At 37.6% G+C, this 18,064-nt stretch overlaps 1 protein-coding gene and 1 pseudogene across 9 annotated transcripts in view; both read left to right on the top strand.

The window, feature by feature from the left end:
• TPK1 (thiamin pyrophosphokinase 1) overlaps window positions 1–18,064 on the top strand; it is a 325,666-nt gene that overhangs the window by 96,377 nt on the left and 211,225 nt on the right. The window lies entirely within an intron of this gene.
• On the top strand, window positions 15,617–15,911 carry LOC140604466 (NADH dehydrogenase [ubiquinone] 1 alpha subcomplex subunit 3 pseudogene; annotated as a pseudogene).

Genomic DNA, 18,064 nt, shown 5'->3' with positions numbered 1-18,064 from the left:
CATCTTCAACAATTACTAACTCGTGGCCATTTTTGCTTCATATATACTCTTCCCCACAGGATTATTGTGAAGCAAATGGCAGACATCATGTCATTGTCATTCACAAATAAGGAAGTTATTTATGAAATGTATTCCTAAGTCTTTGTTTTATGTGGTTACACTTAATATTAGTATAATATGCTTAAGCCTTTTCTGTTGAAAAACGCTGGAGGGCCTCATTTGGCATGCACGATTTAAGGCAGATGCCCAGGAAAGATGTGAAAACAGATGGAATTTTTATGTGTTCTCAGTGCTGTGACCAAACGTGCCACAGATCTTTCCTTGTGATTTCCTAGATAGAAACATTGAATCCTCTTTGATGCTTTCTTGTTTTCCTTCTCCCCTTTCTGATAGGTCTTCAAGCCCTATTGATTTTTTTCATTCTTTAAATGTCTTCTTAATTCACCTTTAATTGCATATATCCACTGCTGCCATCTTCCTTCACTGATTATTTTAAGTCCCTTAAGCTGTTTTCTCTGATTGCATTTTCTTTTTTGTTGCCATTCACCTCTTGGACTGCTCTTCCTTGCTTTCACTGTATCCCTTTGTGGTGTCTATAGTGTTTATTCTACCCCATTTAAATTCCTTTTTCTGATATTCAATTTCTTCTATAAGCTGACCTTGTCATAACCTCAATTTTTTAAAATTTTTATTTACCAACATAAACCTTTTAGGCTGCTCTCTTGAATACCCTTCATACGTGCTGGGCCATGCTCATTCTTGCCTCTCTGCTTTGATGTACACTCTGCTTGATTTGTAAATCTGTCCTCTGTCTTCTTTGATCGATAGTCTACCCCTGACTAAAAGTCTAGCTTGATGACTGTGGGCCTGTACTGATCCTTCCCTTTCGTAATTTTCATGAGTATGACTATGCGTCATGAAAATGGACTCTTTGGTTGCACTTTTTCTTGTATTGTTCCAAATTCTTCTGGATCTGTGTTTCTAAAGTAGATGGATATCTTCTTGGGTATAGGGAATTTTTATAACAGTTTGGTCACATGAGATGTACTGTATGTGTATCTGTTGATTAAAACTCTTGAATATGATATATACATGTACTGTTTTGGCTAACTGGGTAGTTTCCTTAGAATAGACATTCCCTTGTCTTTTTTTGAGGGTGATTGATTTCCCTTCTTCCTATTGTATTTGCTTTGAATCATCGTTCCAGTCAAGTACCTTTAGTTTCTGATAAAGGTGAACCAAGAGGGAGTGGCAGTTAGCACCCTCATGTCATCTTTATCACCATCATGACGGTGCCTCTTGTACTGAGCACTGAGCCCATGCTTACGCGTGTTGTGAGTGGCTAGTGGGCCTTCCTAATATCCAAATCTGTACTGAATTCTACTTTTTCAAGAAGCAGGAAAGGAGAAGGCTCTAAAGTTAATTAAACTCCTTGAAAAATACTTTTTAAAATAGTAGGCTCATTAAATGAGTGAAGAGCTTTATGTTTCTTCTGCAGGAACACATGTTTATTTATAAGAAGGGGAAGGAGAGGAAATGAAAATGAAGGATAGCTGTACAGAGCCAGGTAGGAGAAAAAGCAAATGAGAAGTGAGAATATAAAAGAAATGCAAAAAGACTTCAGTGAGTGTAAGAGCAGTTTCGAGTCCAGAGAGGAAGCCTGAGAGGGATAGTCTGGATTATGAAAAAGGAAAGGAAAAGATGAGATGAAACTTTAAAAACTGGAGGGAGGGGCCTGAAGTTGGAAGGGAGGAGAATGTAATCATCCTGTCAGGGCCATCAGAGACTGCTGTGTTAAATATACGCTACTACTTCTCTTATTTTTTTCTTAAAGATTTAATTTAAAGGAGGCGGGGGTTGGGGGGCAGAGAGTCTGAAGGAGACTGCACTGAGTGTGGAGCCCAGTGGGGCTCGACGCAGGACTTGATCTTCTGACCCTGAGACCAGAAACTTAGCCCAAACTGACTCAGGTGCTTAACTGACCACATCACTCAGGTGCCTCACTACTTTTCTTGTTTAAAGGAGGAAGATAGTAAGAGGAAAACAAAAAAAAAAACAAAAAAAAAAACAAAAAAACTTATAAGAGGTTGTTACCAGAAGTGACTCTTGAAAATTAACAAAAAAGACTGTATTATTAAAGATCTTAAGTTGTTGGTACTGGTGGTGATTTTGTCTGTTTATTCTGCATTGCTTGCTGGTTGTGCTGTCCCATTTGTGAGCTAGCCTGTGCAACCATAATTGAACAACTCAACTGCACCTCACACCCATCTCCACTCAGACCTCAAAGGATCAAAAGTAAGCTTTTAGAGGCATAACCTCTTCATCTTTTTGGACTGTGTTGTTTGCAATAGGGTAGTTACTACTCCCATGTGGCCATTTACATTTAAATTAATTACAGTTAAATAAATTAAAAAATTCAGTGCCTTGGTTATCACCAGCCACATTTCTAGTGCTCAGAGGCCACGTGTAAACAGAGGTAACTACTGCGGTCAGGGCAGGTCTCGAACATTCCCATCATCACATAGAGTTCTGTAGATAAATCCAGACTCTATGCCTTACAAGAAGAGAAGCTTAGGGTTTAAAAATATGATCTTAAATATTTTGCTTTCATGATGAGAATAAAATTATCATATGTTAAATATACAATTTGCAGTTACGATAAGGAAAGAGAAAAATTACTCATAAATTGATGCACCCTGGTTGTAAAAAGTTTGTTGACTGAGGGTATAAAGTTCTCTTCCTCCCCATTTCAACATGTGGCCTTTTCTGCATAGCTTTCTTCAGTTACTTAGAGTCATCCAAGGGAATCTGAATACACCTCTATCCCCAGGCCTCCTTTGTTTCCAAATGAAAATGATTCCAGGCCCATGAAAAACACAATCTGTGTTTTATATTGTAATGACTTTAAAAGGCCTTTATGCAGTCATCACGACCAGTGTTCTCTCAAATTGTATATTCTGAGATTTGACGTCTTCTAATGTAGCGTTCCTCTGTTTTGTCTAATAAGTTTTACCCATGGCTTGTGACTCCAAGGCTTTCCCTTAAAACAATGCGTCATCCTTTTTGGTGGAGGAGGCAACTGGGTGTCCTCATTTCTCTCTTGATTCCCAGGTGAGTCCTACCAGGCGAGTTTGTTGAGAACTGTTTTGACCGTGAACTTACCAAAGATTAACTTTGGCAGGTTTGTGATCGCTGACAGATATTAAATTTGCTTCACCTGAATAGACTGTGCCGTTGCCTGCCAGTAGAATATATTTACAGTGCCTGAGTAGTCTGAATTCTGACATCATGTTGTAAAATAGATGGAGGAAATATTATGGAATTAGTAATGAAACTATTTTTCTATCTGCACGTTATCATGTATTAAGTCACAGGAAATATTCTTGATCGATGAAGTTATTCAGTCATTAGTAGTAAATTATTTAATATATACTTGCGGAATAAATACATGTAAGTTCTCCTAAATAATTGAGGATCTTCTCAAGATTGAAGTTGCCTACAGTCGAGTGGCTTAGGTTTGCTTATGTTTGTGAAGCAAATATTAACTTTTGGAAGAGTCAATGACTAGTTTCATGTGTTTATAAAGTCACACCCAGTCTGTTTTATTCCTTCTTTTAATTAAAGCACGTGAGTGATGTTTATTAAAATCTAGTTTCAAAAACCATTTAAAATAAACTGTAATAACTTCGTAGTGAAAAAGCATTGTGTCATTGTTTAATTGGTGTGGTTTTTTTTTTTTCTTTCCCGGCGGTATATAGAGCAATGGTGTTTCTTTTTCTTTCTTTTTTCTTTTTCTTTTTCTTTTTCTTTTTCTTTTTCTTTTTCTTTTTCTTTTTCTTTTTCTTTTTCTTTTTCTTCTTTTTCTTCTTTTTCTTCTTTTTCTTTTTCTTTTTCTTTTTCTTTTTCTTTTTCTTTCTTTTTCTTTCCTTTCCTTTCCTTTCCTTTCCTTTCCTTTCCTTTCCTTTCCTTTCCTTTCCTTTCCTTCCTTTTCCTTTTCCTTTTCCTTTTCCTTTTCCTTTTCCTTTTCCTTTTCCTTTTCTCCCCTCCCCTCCCCTCCCCTCCCCTCCTCTCCCCTCCCCTCCTTTTTTTTAAGATTTTATTTATTTATTCATGACACAGAGAGAGAGAAGCAGAGACACAGGCAGAGGGAGAAGCAGGCTCTATGCAGGGAACCTGACGTGGGACTTGATCCCAGGTCTCTAGGATCCCTGGGTGGCGCAGCGGTTTGGCGCCTGCCTTTGGCCCAGGGCGCGATCCTGGAGACCCGGGATCGAATCCCACATCAGGCTCCTGGTGCATGGAGCCTGCTTCTCCCTCTGCCTATGTCTCTGCCTCTCTCTCTCTCTCTCTCTCTCTGTGACTATCATTAAAAAAAAAAAAAAAAAAAAAAAGAAAAAAATCTAGGATCACACCCTGGGCTGAAGGTAGCGCTAAACTGCTGAGCCACCGGGCTGCCGCAATGGTGTTTCTATTAATGATGTCTTAAGTCCAGATGAACTATATTGTATTTGAACTTAGTAACTTTAGTTGACTATGTGAAGAACTTACAGGGAAACAAAGCGCACTGTATAGCATAGGATGGCATGGTGGATGAGTCCCGCCTCTACCTTATCTTAGCTATGTTGTCTAGAGCAAAGTCAGTTTATTTGAACCTTGAACCTTAGCTGCAGAATAGGGTAGTAGGTCAAATTTAGTAGTTATTAACCAGAAATTAACACTATCTTCATCTGTTCAATACTGTATCTTTTCAATAGTTCCTTTTATGTTATGATGAGGTTAATAAAGATCCTCCCTCTCCTCCCCTCCCTGCCCCCCTCCCCCCCACCAAATAAGCAGTTCATTTTACTGTAAATGTGCACCCACCCTCCCAGCTGTTCTTCTCATTAAACACAGGGACTGAAAATTTCCAAAGAGCTCTTAGGTTTCTGTTTCTTTCTATTTTACAGTAGATCCCTGTTTCTATTACACTGTGATTATAGAGTGTTACTTATCCTGTTTTCCTGTTTGGAGTTTGCATGACCTTTTCTTTATGTCCTAGATACATAGTTTTTGTGAGTTTTGTATGGACAGTAGAAAAGATCTATGCTCAGATTACGGGGTTTGATATACTTCACTTAATTGTACCTTACTAGTTATTTTTTCATGTCCTTTATCTTCTTGGATTGAGAAAGGACAGTAAGATCCTACTGGTATTGATATGTGACCCTTACTTTCTTTTTGTTTTCACTTATAAAGTATTCCTTTGCCCATTTTCAATGTTTTGGAGTTACTTTATTTTAGATACAGTATTTAGAGCACACATCTCGGTAATTTATTAGAAATGGAGAGGGAAACAGTCCAGATAAATGACATCAGAAAAGATTTTAAGGGAAGCCTGATGCTTGAGTTAATTCTTTATAGAATGAAAGAAGGGCTTTAGTATATGAGATGACAGGGACAGAGACAGACGGGCAGGAGACAGATGGGCAGGAAAACAAGAGGCTGAGAGGAGGGGGAGGGAGGGAGAGAGACAGGGAGACAGAGAAGGGCAGGGAGATAGGGAAGGAGACAGGGAGGGAGGGCAGGTGGATGATGGACGGGGAGATGGAGAAGGAGATAGTCAGGGAGATAGGGAGGGTGAGGGGAGGGTGACAGGGAGGCAGGGAGATGAACAGGGAGACGGACAGAGAGACAGGCAGGTGGCCGAGAAGGACCAGTGGGATGGGTGCTTCAGGCAGAGTTATTAGCAGAGGCTTTGATATGAGAGCCAGCCAGTCATCCTGTTTATAAGTTGTGGTAAGTTGAGGTTTTTCTTCTAGTAGTCTTTTCAAGAAACTCACTGGGAATGAAATTTTGTGGATTTAAAATGCTTCAAGATGGGTATTTGTTTCCTTTAAACTTAAACAGTCTGACTGGAAATGCTTTCATTTCCTAAGGACTTCATTGGGATCATGTCAATTCGTCAAGTATATTGAATGTTTCTGTGGAGAATTCTGAGGCTACTGAGATTTTTCCCCTCTGACTGAAGAATACAGTTGGACTTTTATCTCCCAAGTACCAGCAATTTTAATTAGACGTGACTCAGTCATTACGTATTGGATTTCCTTGGCATGCGCGCTGTGCCCTCTCAATTCATCCGCTCAAGTCTCCTGCTAGTTCTAGAAAATTGGTCTTTGATTTGTTCTGTGCTCTTCTTGAGAAAGTAGTTATACACGTGCAATTTTTTAAAATCTATTTCTCTTTTTTCTTTTAATCTTTCCTAATTCATTGTTAATTTCCATTTATTTTCTCTCATTTCTCTATTTAATCTAACATGTGTTTTACTCAGTGATGCTCACTCTGCCTCAAACAACTTATTGTTTAGATTTAATTTCCTGGATGAACTCTTTAGGTTCATAACTCATCTTGTTCTGTGAATTTGCCGTATCTTTCAAGAGCTTCTGTATCTCCTCTCGGAATGTCTGTCCTTTTTCATCAGGTCCTTTGAGTCGTGATGATATTTCTGGTCCTGATTTTCACTGCTTGATGTCCCTCCTCTCCTTTCCCTCCTTACCACTCCCTCCTTTAACTTCTTGGTCCAGTTCTTTCTTATTGATCTTTGAATGAATTGATCTGAAATTGGTTTCTTTCGGGGCAGGGAGGACAGGGATAGCAGGAGTTCCTCCTCAGACACAGTGAGGGGCTTCTTGATGATGTTTGACCTTGACTCACTGCTGCTAGCCCAGGAGCAACCAGAAGACTGCTCACAGTTCTTTATGCTTTTCCCACCTTATTTCAATGACAGTGTCTCCTGCATTGATTTTGTATCTGAACATTTAGTCAAAGACCTCTTCTCAGTAACTCCCCCCATCCCCTGCCCTTGGTGGCACTTTTCCACACACTGTGATGGGACAACAGATTTTTGCCTAGTTTTATAGAAGATGGGAACTTCATTTCTAACTTTTCATTCTGCTGTTTTGGAATCAGGAGAGAACAGAGACATCTCTACTCCGCTGTCTTAAAACACTCATCTTTAAATTTTTTTTTCTTTAAATTTTTCTGTAAATTTGTTTTGGCTAACAGAAGACTTCTTTAGAGTAATATTCAGGATTTGGCTTCATGGCTCTTTGCATTCCTCCTTTCACTGCTTGGCAGTTTTTCTTCTGGTTGTTCATTAGTTTTCCTGGGCACCCGATTTCACCATCTGTGGGTGGGTTTCTCAGATGGGTTAACTATGAACAAGAGTGGCCTCAGTGTACTGTGCGGATTGTTTCCAGGGCACACACTGGTGTTGCATTTATTCACTCTATCGTAGGGATCAATATTTCCACCTCAGTTAATTTCTCTGGACCATAGTGTACTTCTTTGCACATTTATGAGGTTGTATATCCTATGAATTTTTAAAATCAGTTGAATACATTTTTTAAAAAGATGGGAGTAACTTTTATTTGGGGGCTATCCCATCTGGAGGCACTGGTTTCCTATCAGTGAGTTCAACTTAGTGTTGCTTTTTATGTTCCAAGGAGCAAAGATACAGAGGGAAAAAATCATGGTTCTATCCTTTGGTGGGGGAAGGAGATAGTTATTTTAGTTTCGATCAAATACCAAAAGTTATTTTCAAACACTGCAGCTAAAAGAAGGAAAAAGAGAAATAGAAAAACAACAACAAAACCCAAACCCTGCCAGTCTGAAAACAGCAGCTCGGCTGCCATGCAGTACTTATAATTGTTTCAAATTTACAAACCCAACAATGAAACACATTTTGCATAATGAAATATTTATTTTTATCCATCATGCTTGCAAGCTGCTCTCCATTCATCATGTTTGCAAACAGCAACAGCAACGTTTCTTTAACATGAGCCAAATGCAATTTCCAGCTGTTGAAATTAATTCTTTTTAAAATCCTGTTAAAAACTATCATCCAACAACGAATCTCAGTATTTTTATTTTTGCTCTTTCTTACATTTCCACTGACTTTTGTTTTTATTTTGCACTTGTTAATGAAAGTGTTTGCAGTGATGCTTGATGTTTGCGATAGAACTAGAATAAATAAAAGGCCTTTTCTTCTTTTTGTGTAACTTTCTGCGTTCACTGAGTTGATCAGAATTCTAATTTTGTATCCCATTCATCTCTTAATTTAAAAAATAATAAAATGATAAAGGCACCTTTAGCCTTAGAACAAAGAAAAGCTAGTGATAATATTTTTTTAAATTGCTGTAATATGAAGATTCTTCTGTTCTCATGTAGTTTTTTTGAGTTAGGACTTGTGCTAAAGCCCTGAGGTTGTAAGATACTCTTCAGCTTTTTCCTTTGGGATGAGACAGGTTCATATATGCTGGGGTGATAGGTTTAGTCCTGGGCACTGTGTTCCCTTATCATGTTATTGATACATCTGCTTACCCTTTAGATATTTGTGATTCTGATAAGTAAGTAATTGGCACTGTGAGATAAATAATTGGTTAAAATCTATTTTCTGTGGGAAGTTTTGTTTCACTTGTCTGCAGTTGCCTCCTTTAGGGAAGAAATAATACAAGAAGATGATTATTGTTATTTTAAATGAAACTTCTGAGTTTGCCACGGGTTACCAGGAGTAACGTGGATCCGCCTAGATTCTGCCAGAGTAGCTAGCAGAATTTGTTTTCTCTCAACTCTGGGCTTCTGCCTGAAATGAATTTGTTTCCTTCTTCTTTTTCCATCTAGCTAACTCATATTTTTCAAATAATAAAACATTATTATTATTTTTTATTTGTCTCAGTTCCTGTGGTTTGGTTTTTGTGACTAAAGCTGAATGGGCTTTGCCCTTTCTGCATGCTCCCATAGAGCTTTAAACTTTCTCCACCTCATTGTGTCATTATACTTGTCCCTTATATCTTCTTTCTTTAAGGTTTTAATGTATTTAAGTAATCTCTACAGCCAATGTGGGTCTTAAACTCAAGACTCCAAGATCAAGAGTTGCATGCTCTTCTAACTGAGCCAGCAGGTACCCCTCTCATACCTTCTTGACCAGTGTTGGTTAATATAATGTGAGCCACAAATAAAGACTTGAATTTTCTTGCAGCCATGTTAAAGTAAAAAGAAAGAGAAATTAATTCTAATACTGTTGTATTTAACACAGCATATTCAGAATATCATTTCAGCATAGAACCAATATAACATTATTGTTATGTTTTGTATTATTCTTTTTACACTGAGTCTTCAAAATCTAGTGTTTATTTTACAGTTGGAGTAGCACATCTCAGTTGAGACAAGCTGCAGTTCAGATGATCAAATGTGTAAGTGGCTACTGTATCGTATAGCTCTATCTAGACTGTGCTCTCCTGGACAGTTGTGTCTGGTTATTGCTGGTTAGATATCTGGCTACAGTTGGTGCTCATTCGTTCATTATCTGCCTACAAAGGAATGAATGAGTAAAATCTATCAGGAGGGTTATGTAGATGGATGCCTATCCCTAGTAATAGGAATACCTACTGTCAGGAGACCTGAGGCACCCACGGCTAGAAGAATCCCGTATCTAGTCATAAGGTAGGGCAGTGGAGAACAGGCTTCCTAGAGATAAGTTGCTGAGAATTTATTACAGAGGACAACTCAGCAGGGGAATTAAGAAGGTGGCCAGTCTCCATCCAAGACCCACTTTCTAGCTGGTAGACCCTGATCCAGAGTATTTGACAATCAACACCTTTCACTTTTGCTAGTAGATGAAACTGCTTCTGGCACGGTAGTCGTAATAAATTCTTAATCAAATCTTGTGCACACCTATTTAATACAAATAGAGACAAATGCATTTGCTTCAGTTTGCTACTTAAAAAATAAAATTTTACTTGGTGTAAGTTGTTAAAGTCATTGTGGATAATAGTTCAGTATCGTGTAGTAAAATTAATAATGTGCAAATTCTATGACCCAGTAATTATCCATTAGGTATATACCATTGAGAAAATGTTTGATTTGTGAACAAAGAGGCATCTAAATGATAATTGCAACATTTAAAAAAATAGTTAAAACATGCATCTATAATAAATCAGATATTTTTGACATGTTTGTAAATTCTGTACAGTAGTTAAGTGAATCTAGTAGTCTAGACTTTTATTTCTAAGTGGAAAGCCCTTATTACACAATGTCAAATCATAAAAAGTTTTGGAACATGATTTTTTTAAAAATTAAAAATAACACATATCACATAATATCATATGTGGCTCATTGATGTAAATGCATGCTAAAGGAAGTTAAAAAATAAAACTGTGAAGGTAAGCCCTTATATCCAGAATCATGGTAAGGGGATGGGAGTAGGTTTGAGCATTAGAGAGGTAGGTATCTAGAGAATATAAATAAACTCCTATAGTTCTTTAGGTAACACAGAGTTCTGAGTGAAAACAATTGGCAATTTTAGGTGGAGGTCACAGAGATGTTCTCCTATTCTTGGCTGTGTTTTAAATGATTTTAGACTTATAAGATACATTCTACACATTTAGAGGATTTCCTTTAGGTCTGTACTATATTTTTTTGAAAGTAAAAATTTAGGATTAAAAATGCTAGGGATATTTTTCTTGGTATACTTCCTATGAATTATTTCAGTCCTTTGCTGAAAAAGGATGCACACCTGGAGACGTGTCCTTTTGATGAACACAGGTACAAAAGCGCATTTTATAACTGAACTTTGTTCTATATTTCAGTCTAGAATTTTAATCTAGATCGTGATAGAAAATATCTAATAAACTCAGTGTCCCACAGGACCTTTTGTACCCTCCTGAGTTAAGATAGAAAGTACCTTAAAAATCTAGAATAGCCTGAGCCATTCAAATATGTTTGTCTTTTTTTTTTTTTTTAAGATTTTATTTATTTATTCATGAGAAACACAGAGAGGCAGAGGGAGCCTGGTGTGGGACTTGATCCCAGAACCCTGGGATGACGACCTGAGCCAAAGGCAGATGTTCAACCACTGAGTTATCCAGGTGCCCTAAAGACATTTTGGCTGTGATGTATGTCTCTTGAGGTCAGCAAGCACTTACTGCATGTGTGAGGTACTACATCAGGCTTGAGGGTGGCCAGGAGATATTAGTACACAGGGGAAGAAGGAATTGGCTCCTTGAGACTTTGCAGGATATTAAAGCATTTGGGGAGTGTTTTGTCAATATTCTGTGGTTCCTTTTGCACTATCCTCCACATCCAGTTTCTCATCCAACAATCACTTCCACCTCCCGACTGTGTGTTGAGGGTTGAGGTACATTCATTTCTCCCTACCTTACGTGCTGCCCTCTTGGTAGAAGCCACCATCTTCCCTCCTAACTAATTTCCATTACTTCCATTCCTGTCTCCTTCTAACTTGTTCCCAACATGGAACTATCTTTAGTATATAAGTTAGAGTACAACAGTCTCAAACTTAAAACCCTTAATGACTTCCCTTTATATTTAAGCAGGTCATGGTATAGAATAGAGTTTAATGTGGTCTTTGACTACCTCTCAACTTTATCTCTTAACAGCTATGCCCTTATCTGACTAAAGGCCAAAGCAACTGGCCTTTGTTTAATTACTTTAAAAAATAAGCCTTTTCATATCTTGATAAATCATGCTTTAAAGATTAAGATGAATTTTATCTCTAACAGTACCCTGAGATAGCTTACAAACTAAGAAACGTGGTAGTTAATAAAGCACTTATCCACCCCCGTGAAGCACTTTGCTTTTTAATTGTGCTTCATCTCATGTGGTGGTGATGCTTGGCCTAAGGAGGTTTTGGGTAGTCACCTCTTGCTTTTAACCTGAATGCATGGATTCCTCCTCTTTCTGTCTTCTACTAGGAGCACTATCTCTAGTTCTTTTTTCTACTCATAGCCTTCAAATAGCTCCTCCACCTCTACTTTTTCTTTTTTTTTTTTTTCCCTAAGCAGAAAGGAGAATTAGGGTATAATTGTTTGTGTTTATTTAGAAAAAGAGCATAGTCAAGTTGTAAGACTATAATGTGAAATTCTTATATTATTTGGTAGTAATAATATGTAATTATTTCTGTTTCTAATTATTTTGTAGTAAGGCCCAATTAATGAAGTTAACCTATTATTACCACTTTTAATGATGATTGTTTAAGAGAATAGATTTGTTTGCTAGAAACTCTCACTAAATAGTGTTAAAATATTTTTATAAAGATATCAGAGATACTAGCAAAGGTACAGACATTATCCGTAGGTTTTTTTTATCTACAAAATAAGATAAATGTTATCACTTTCTTGTACAGCAAATATCTGATTTTGATACATTTCACTTTTGATACATGTAACAATAAATCTCTCATTTGATATGTCTCACATATAATTTCTGAGATCTGTTAACACTGATTCATAAGAAAAAAAGAGTAGGGGAAGGAATTCTGGTACCAAAGGAACAGGCAAAGGATGCAGATGATCTCTCTACCTTCTATAATGTTACCTATTTGCATCAACAAAGTGATTTTTATTTAAAGACTTTTATTTTTGCTAAGTGGACCAGGCCCCATCGTTGACCTTTTATTTCAACTCTTAGTAGTTCTACAAATGTTATTTTTGCTCATTCATACAGATTTGCCACTTCTCCTTATTTTGTTACCACCACCTTACCAATCTTTGTATATTATGAAATGAACTGAACAAATAGAAGTTGTTGATTTTCATGCTCACCATCTAGGGTGATATCTGTGCAGTGGTGGTTCTTATCAGACTTGGTTGTTGATGGAAATTACCCAGCAGTTCCCAGAAGACAGTCAAAAGGACTGAAGACAGTCAAAAGGATTCACAAAAGGTGAATAGCGGCTATAATTTAGTAATAAGGGTCAAATGAATATGAAGCATAAATAGGGTGTGGGATCATACCAGACGTTTTTCCAGAGTATCCATGTAGAGATTATCTGCAAAGTCTTATTGAATTATTCAAAATGTCTACAATGGAGGTTAAGATGGTAGATTTGCATCCAGAATAGAAATGAAGGCAATTTAGTTAGGAAATGTCTTGCTTTGTTAATTCACCTGACTTTGGTAGTTAGGTAGAACATGGTTTCTAGGTGATAGTCTTGCTTTTAATTTGGAAGTTTAGAGAATAACAATGAACAGTCTGCCTTAGAGCTGGGTATTATGGGATTATGGGCAGCCTGCTGAGGTATAAGTGGTCCCCTGGTTAGAGCACTTGATCTTGACTGGAATGACTTTGCCCTGGTGGGGACATTTGGCTTGTCTGCAGATATATGACTTTGGTCTTCACAACTTGGGGCTGCTACTGGCCTCTACTTGGGTAGGGGCTAGGGATGCTGGGAAACATTCTACAATGCACTAAAAAACCCCTCACTACAAAAAGCCCAAAATGTGAATAGTGTCAGTGTTGAACAACCCTGTGTTATAACAACCCCAGCAAAGGTCTATTGTATGTTTTCTTACTCACTGTAGATTGAGCATGCATATTTGCCACCGTAACCCTGTAGTTAAAATTTAGCAATTCGGACTATACTCAGCCTTTGTGTTTTTTTTTTGTTTGTTTTTTAAAGATTTTATTTTTTTATTCAAGAGAGAGACACAGAGGCAGAGACACACACAGGCAGTGGAAGAAGCAGGCTCCCTGTAGGGAGCCTGATGCAGGACTTGATCTCAGCACCTTGGGATCACAACCTGAGCCTAAGGCAGACACTCAACCACTGAACCACCCAGGCATCCCTCAGCCTTGTTTTTAACAACTCACATTTAGACAAACATACATGTGCTGGCTTCACATATATAGGACCATCTTTTTCCGTGCTGCTTAACTATTTGCAGTTTTTACCCATTATGAGCTTTACTCATCTTTTTAAAAAATGTTCCCTATGCTAGTTAGGATAAACAGACCCTTGGCTGTTTTATTATTTTTTTGTTTTTAAGATTTTATTTATTTATCATGAGAGACACAGAGAGAGGCAGAGGCATAGGAAGAGAGAGAAGCAGGCTCCCTGTGAGGAGCCTGATGTGGGACTTAATCCCTGGGCCCTGGCATCATGACCTGAGCCAAAGGGAGATATTCAACCACTGAGTCACCCAGGTGTGTCCCACTCTTGGCTGTTTTTAAGATATTTAGTAATGAAGTATTTGGTATCACTCTGTGTTAAAGAGGTACCTGATTTTAGACTTTATAAATTCCATCAAGGATAGCTAAATGTCATACTTTATCTTTGTGGTGCATAACTAGGAGGGGAAGAGATAGAAAGGTGGCAGAGAGAATTTACACTGCAACATTTACCTATAGATAAAAAGAAAATCTTCGTTATATGGCATGAGCCAGATTATTAGGACTAGCACAGCACTGTGTATATAGATGCTCTATATAAACCACTTCTTTTTATTTGAAATATGGAAAATTCTGTGTTACTGACTAGATTAAAATTTAAAGAGTGTGCTACCTACTTTGTAGGATATTACAAATGTGAGCTTTTAAATAATTATACATAAATATATTATGAATAAAACTTTTATCTAAAACTGTTATGTACCAAATAAAATAAAATAAAATAAAACTGTTATGTAAACAGCAAATAATTACACATTTCAGTACTCCTATGAGCAAAGTAATTGTTGCTATGTCACATAGAGAATACGTTATTTTCATGAAATCCTCTGAATGAAAGCGTTTGCACATGAAATAATGTCTTGATAGGAAAAGCATGCTTATCTATCTCTGTTAGCCATGTCCATGGTTAACCATGTCCTCAAGCTGACAGATTTGGACCATGAACAAGGCTTTGCTGGTGATACTCTGCCAATTATTAGTATATACTCTCTACAGAAATATGCAGTTCTTCTCCAGGGCTTGGCCAGTCACAGATTTGAGATACAATAAGGTATTATCTCTGAATGATAAAAGATTTGGTGTCTTTGAAATAGAAATTAACATTTATATATTAGGGCTCTTCCTGTTACTTTTTTTTTTTTTTTTTCATTCATGAGAGACACAGAAGCAGAGGGAGAAGCAGGCTTGAGCCAAAGGCAGACATTCAACCACTGAGCCAGCCAGGTGTCCCTAGGGCACTTTCTGTTTCAAATGCTGGAGAACCCAGCTCAAATTGGCCTAAGCTCAAACAAGGAGTTTATAGCTTATATAATTGAAAGGGCTAATGCCTAGCCCTTGCCTTTGGTATGAGACCCAAACAGTGCTCATGCCCTGATTGCTTTACCTCTACTGTATTGACTTTATTCTCTGTGTCGATATGATAGATCACAGATCCAGGCTTCTCAATTTCAGGTCTGAGTCACTGGTTGCAGGACAGTAGAAAAGAGAATGTGGTAAGTCTCTTGTGGTGTCATTATTTTTGGCAGGATCACAGAGGAGATTGTAATGGCATAGATTGGGCTATATGCCAAATCTGGATTTGGGTGTAGATTTAATGTTACTTATGACCAAGACTGTGAAAATATATCATTTTCCTAACCCTGCCCTCTGCTGTAAAAGTATCACTGTAACCAATATCTTATGCTTATAATTATATAAATGTAAGAATCAATACCTGTATTATTTTACATATTATTTTACAATTTTATCTTACATGTTTTTTTTCCCTTTTATCACTGATCAATATATTAAACATTCCCACTTATGGAAGATCTCCAAGGAAGATCCTATAACTTTTCTTTTAAAAAACAGAAATATCCTACATAGATGTTCTATTTCTTTATGAAGTGTTTAAGAAATACCAAATTTAGAGACCAAGATAGCCAAGAGACACGCCGCCTTCCTCAAGGATGTCTGGGCCAAAGAGCCGGTGCTGGTTGCGTCCTTCACCATTGGGGGCCTCGCTGTGATTCTGCTCACCCTCAGTCCCTTCACCAAGTACGCCACCATGATCAACCAGGCCATGCCCTACAACTATCCAGTGCCTCTCCAAGATGATGGGAACATGCCCGATGTGCTCCAGGACTCCCAGGGCCCCAGCCTGGAGTGGCTAAAGGAATTGTGAGCACCTCTGGTGACATGGAGGTGGCCCCTCCCCTGTAGCCAATAAAATGCATAGAGTGACCCAAGGGGGGGGAAAAAAAAAGAAATACCAAATTTGCTTAAATATAATAGTTCATTAAAGAAAACTTTCATGAATTCTTACATAGAACCTCTTTCTTATTAGGCTTCATTATATGGTTGAGTTTTTAACACAGGAAGAGAATGACTGTAGGTAAATGTTTGTTAAGCAAGAGATAATTCTGGAAGAATTCATTGATTTAAAGCCTCTTGGCTGATTTAAGTATGAAACGTGAATTATTGCTAAGTATTGTCTCTAATGATGAAAATGGGTTAAAAACACTTTTCTTCAATGTAAAATAAATGTAAAACCCAGAACTACAAAACTTCCAGAAGAAAATATAGGGGGAAAACTTCATGACATTAGTTTTGGTGGTGATTTCATGGATATGAAATCATAAGCAACAAAAGCTAAATTAGGTAATAGAGATTACATCAAACCAGAAAGTTTTTGTACAACAGAGGAAATAACAGAGTGAAAATACAACCTACAGAATGGGAAAAAATGTTTGTAGACCAAATATCTTCCAAAAAAAAAAAAATAACAACAATAGCAGCTATAAAGAGAACAAATTGGTGGTTGCTAGAGACAGTGGAACTGGGATGGGAGAAATGGGTGAAGAGGATCCCCCACCCCAAAACAAAAAATAAAAGGAAGAAAATCTTGCAATATGTGAAAACATGGAATAACCTGGAGGACATTAAGCTAAGTGAAAGAAGCCAGGCACAAAAGGAAAAATACTGCCTGGTTCCCTGTATATGAGGTAGCTAGAATAGTCAAACCTGGAAGCAGAGACTAGAATAGTGGTTGCCGGGGAGCCCTGGTGGCGCAGCGGTTTAGCACTGCCTGCAGCTCGGGGTGTGATCCTGTGAGACCTGGAATCGAGTCCCACGTCGGACTCCCTGTATGGAGCCTGCTTCTCCCTCTGTCTGTCTGTCTGTCTGTCTCTCTAAATAAATAAATAAATAAATAAATAAATAAATAAATAAATAAATAAATAAATCTTAAAAACAAAAAAATAGAATAGTGGTTGCCTGGGGTTGAGGGAAGGAGCAAATGGGGAGTTGGTATTCAGTTCTAGAGATCTGTTCTACAATACAGCACCTATCATTGACAATACTGCATTGTTTAGTTAAGCTCTTAAGAGTGTAGGTTTCATGTTAAGTGTTCTTACCATAATAAAAACAACACAGTTCTCTGTAGTGTTTGATAGTTAACCTTCCATTGGCATCTGTGTAGTTGTGTATGGACTCACATGTTTGTCATTGATTATCATTTCCTTCTTGGTGTGTCTTTGTCAGTGAACTGTTTCTGAGTCTCATCCAGAAGGGAACTACTTTGCCTCCCCCATAATTGGACTAACTTATATGGATGCTACAGCTGTTATGGGGGTAGAAGTTGGGGATGGAGTGGTTTACTGCTTCAGGCCAGGAAAGAATCCTCTCTCAATCCAGTAATTGACAGATGAGATTGATTTCAGGTACACAAGGACTAATTGAATCTTTGGGATACTAGGGAATAAACAAGATTTGAGTAATTGGAATTATTTAGCTCTCTAGGGATACTGTAAGACTTCTTCTAAATAAGATTCTGGATCTTCCCTTTTGTCTAGATTAACCGCAGGCATCTTCAGTCCTGACAAAGTCTGACAAAGCAGTTAATTCCTTCCAAAAATGGGATTAAATCTGGAATTGTTACGTGTATTTCCCCTTTTTAGTTATTACTGTTGAATTTCAAATTATAATTATAACGTAATTCAAATTTCTTGTACAAATATTTTTAACAGCACAGCATTTAAAGAGTGAAAAAAAATGTCTTCTCCATGACCCCATGCCCATTCCTCACAATAAGCACTGTTAAGGAGTTGGGTGTGTGGAATACAGAAGTGGTCTTGGGTTTGGATTAACAAACTCAAAAGACATGATAGGCTTTACTCGGCACTAAGTTTACTTAGCTTTAAGGAAGGGTACAAGACAGAAAATAAAACTTGTTTGATACAAAAATAGTAAAGGTCTAGTCATATCCCAGGAGTGACTTTGAAATGTTCCAGTCATTCCAGTTTAGGATGCAAATGGCCACAAAAGCCATTGATTCTTGGGACTTATCTTATGTTAGTTATGA

This window comes from Canis lupus, chromosome 15, assembly GCF_048164855.1.
Source record: "Canis lupus baileyi chromosome 15, mCanLup2.hap1, whole genome shotgun sequence".
NCBI classification, from domain to species: domain Eukaryota; kingdom Metazoa; phylum Chordata; class Mammalia; order Carnivora; family Canidae; genus Canis; species Canis lupus.
This window is presented reverse-complemented; position numbering and strand designations above follow the sequence as displayed.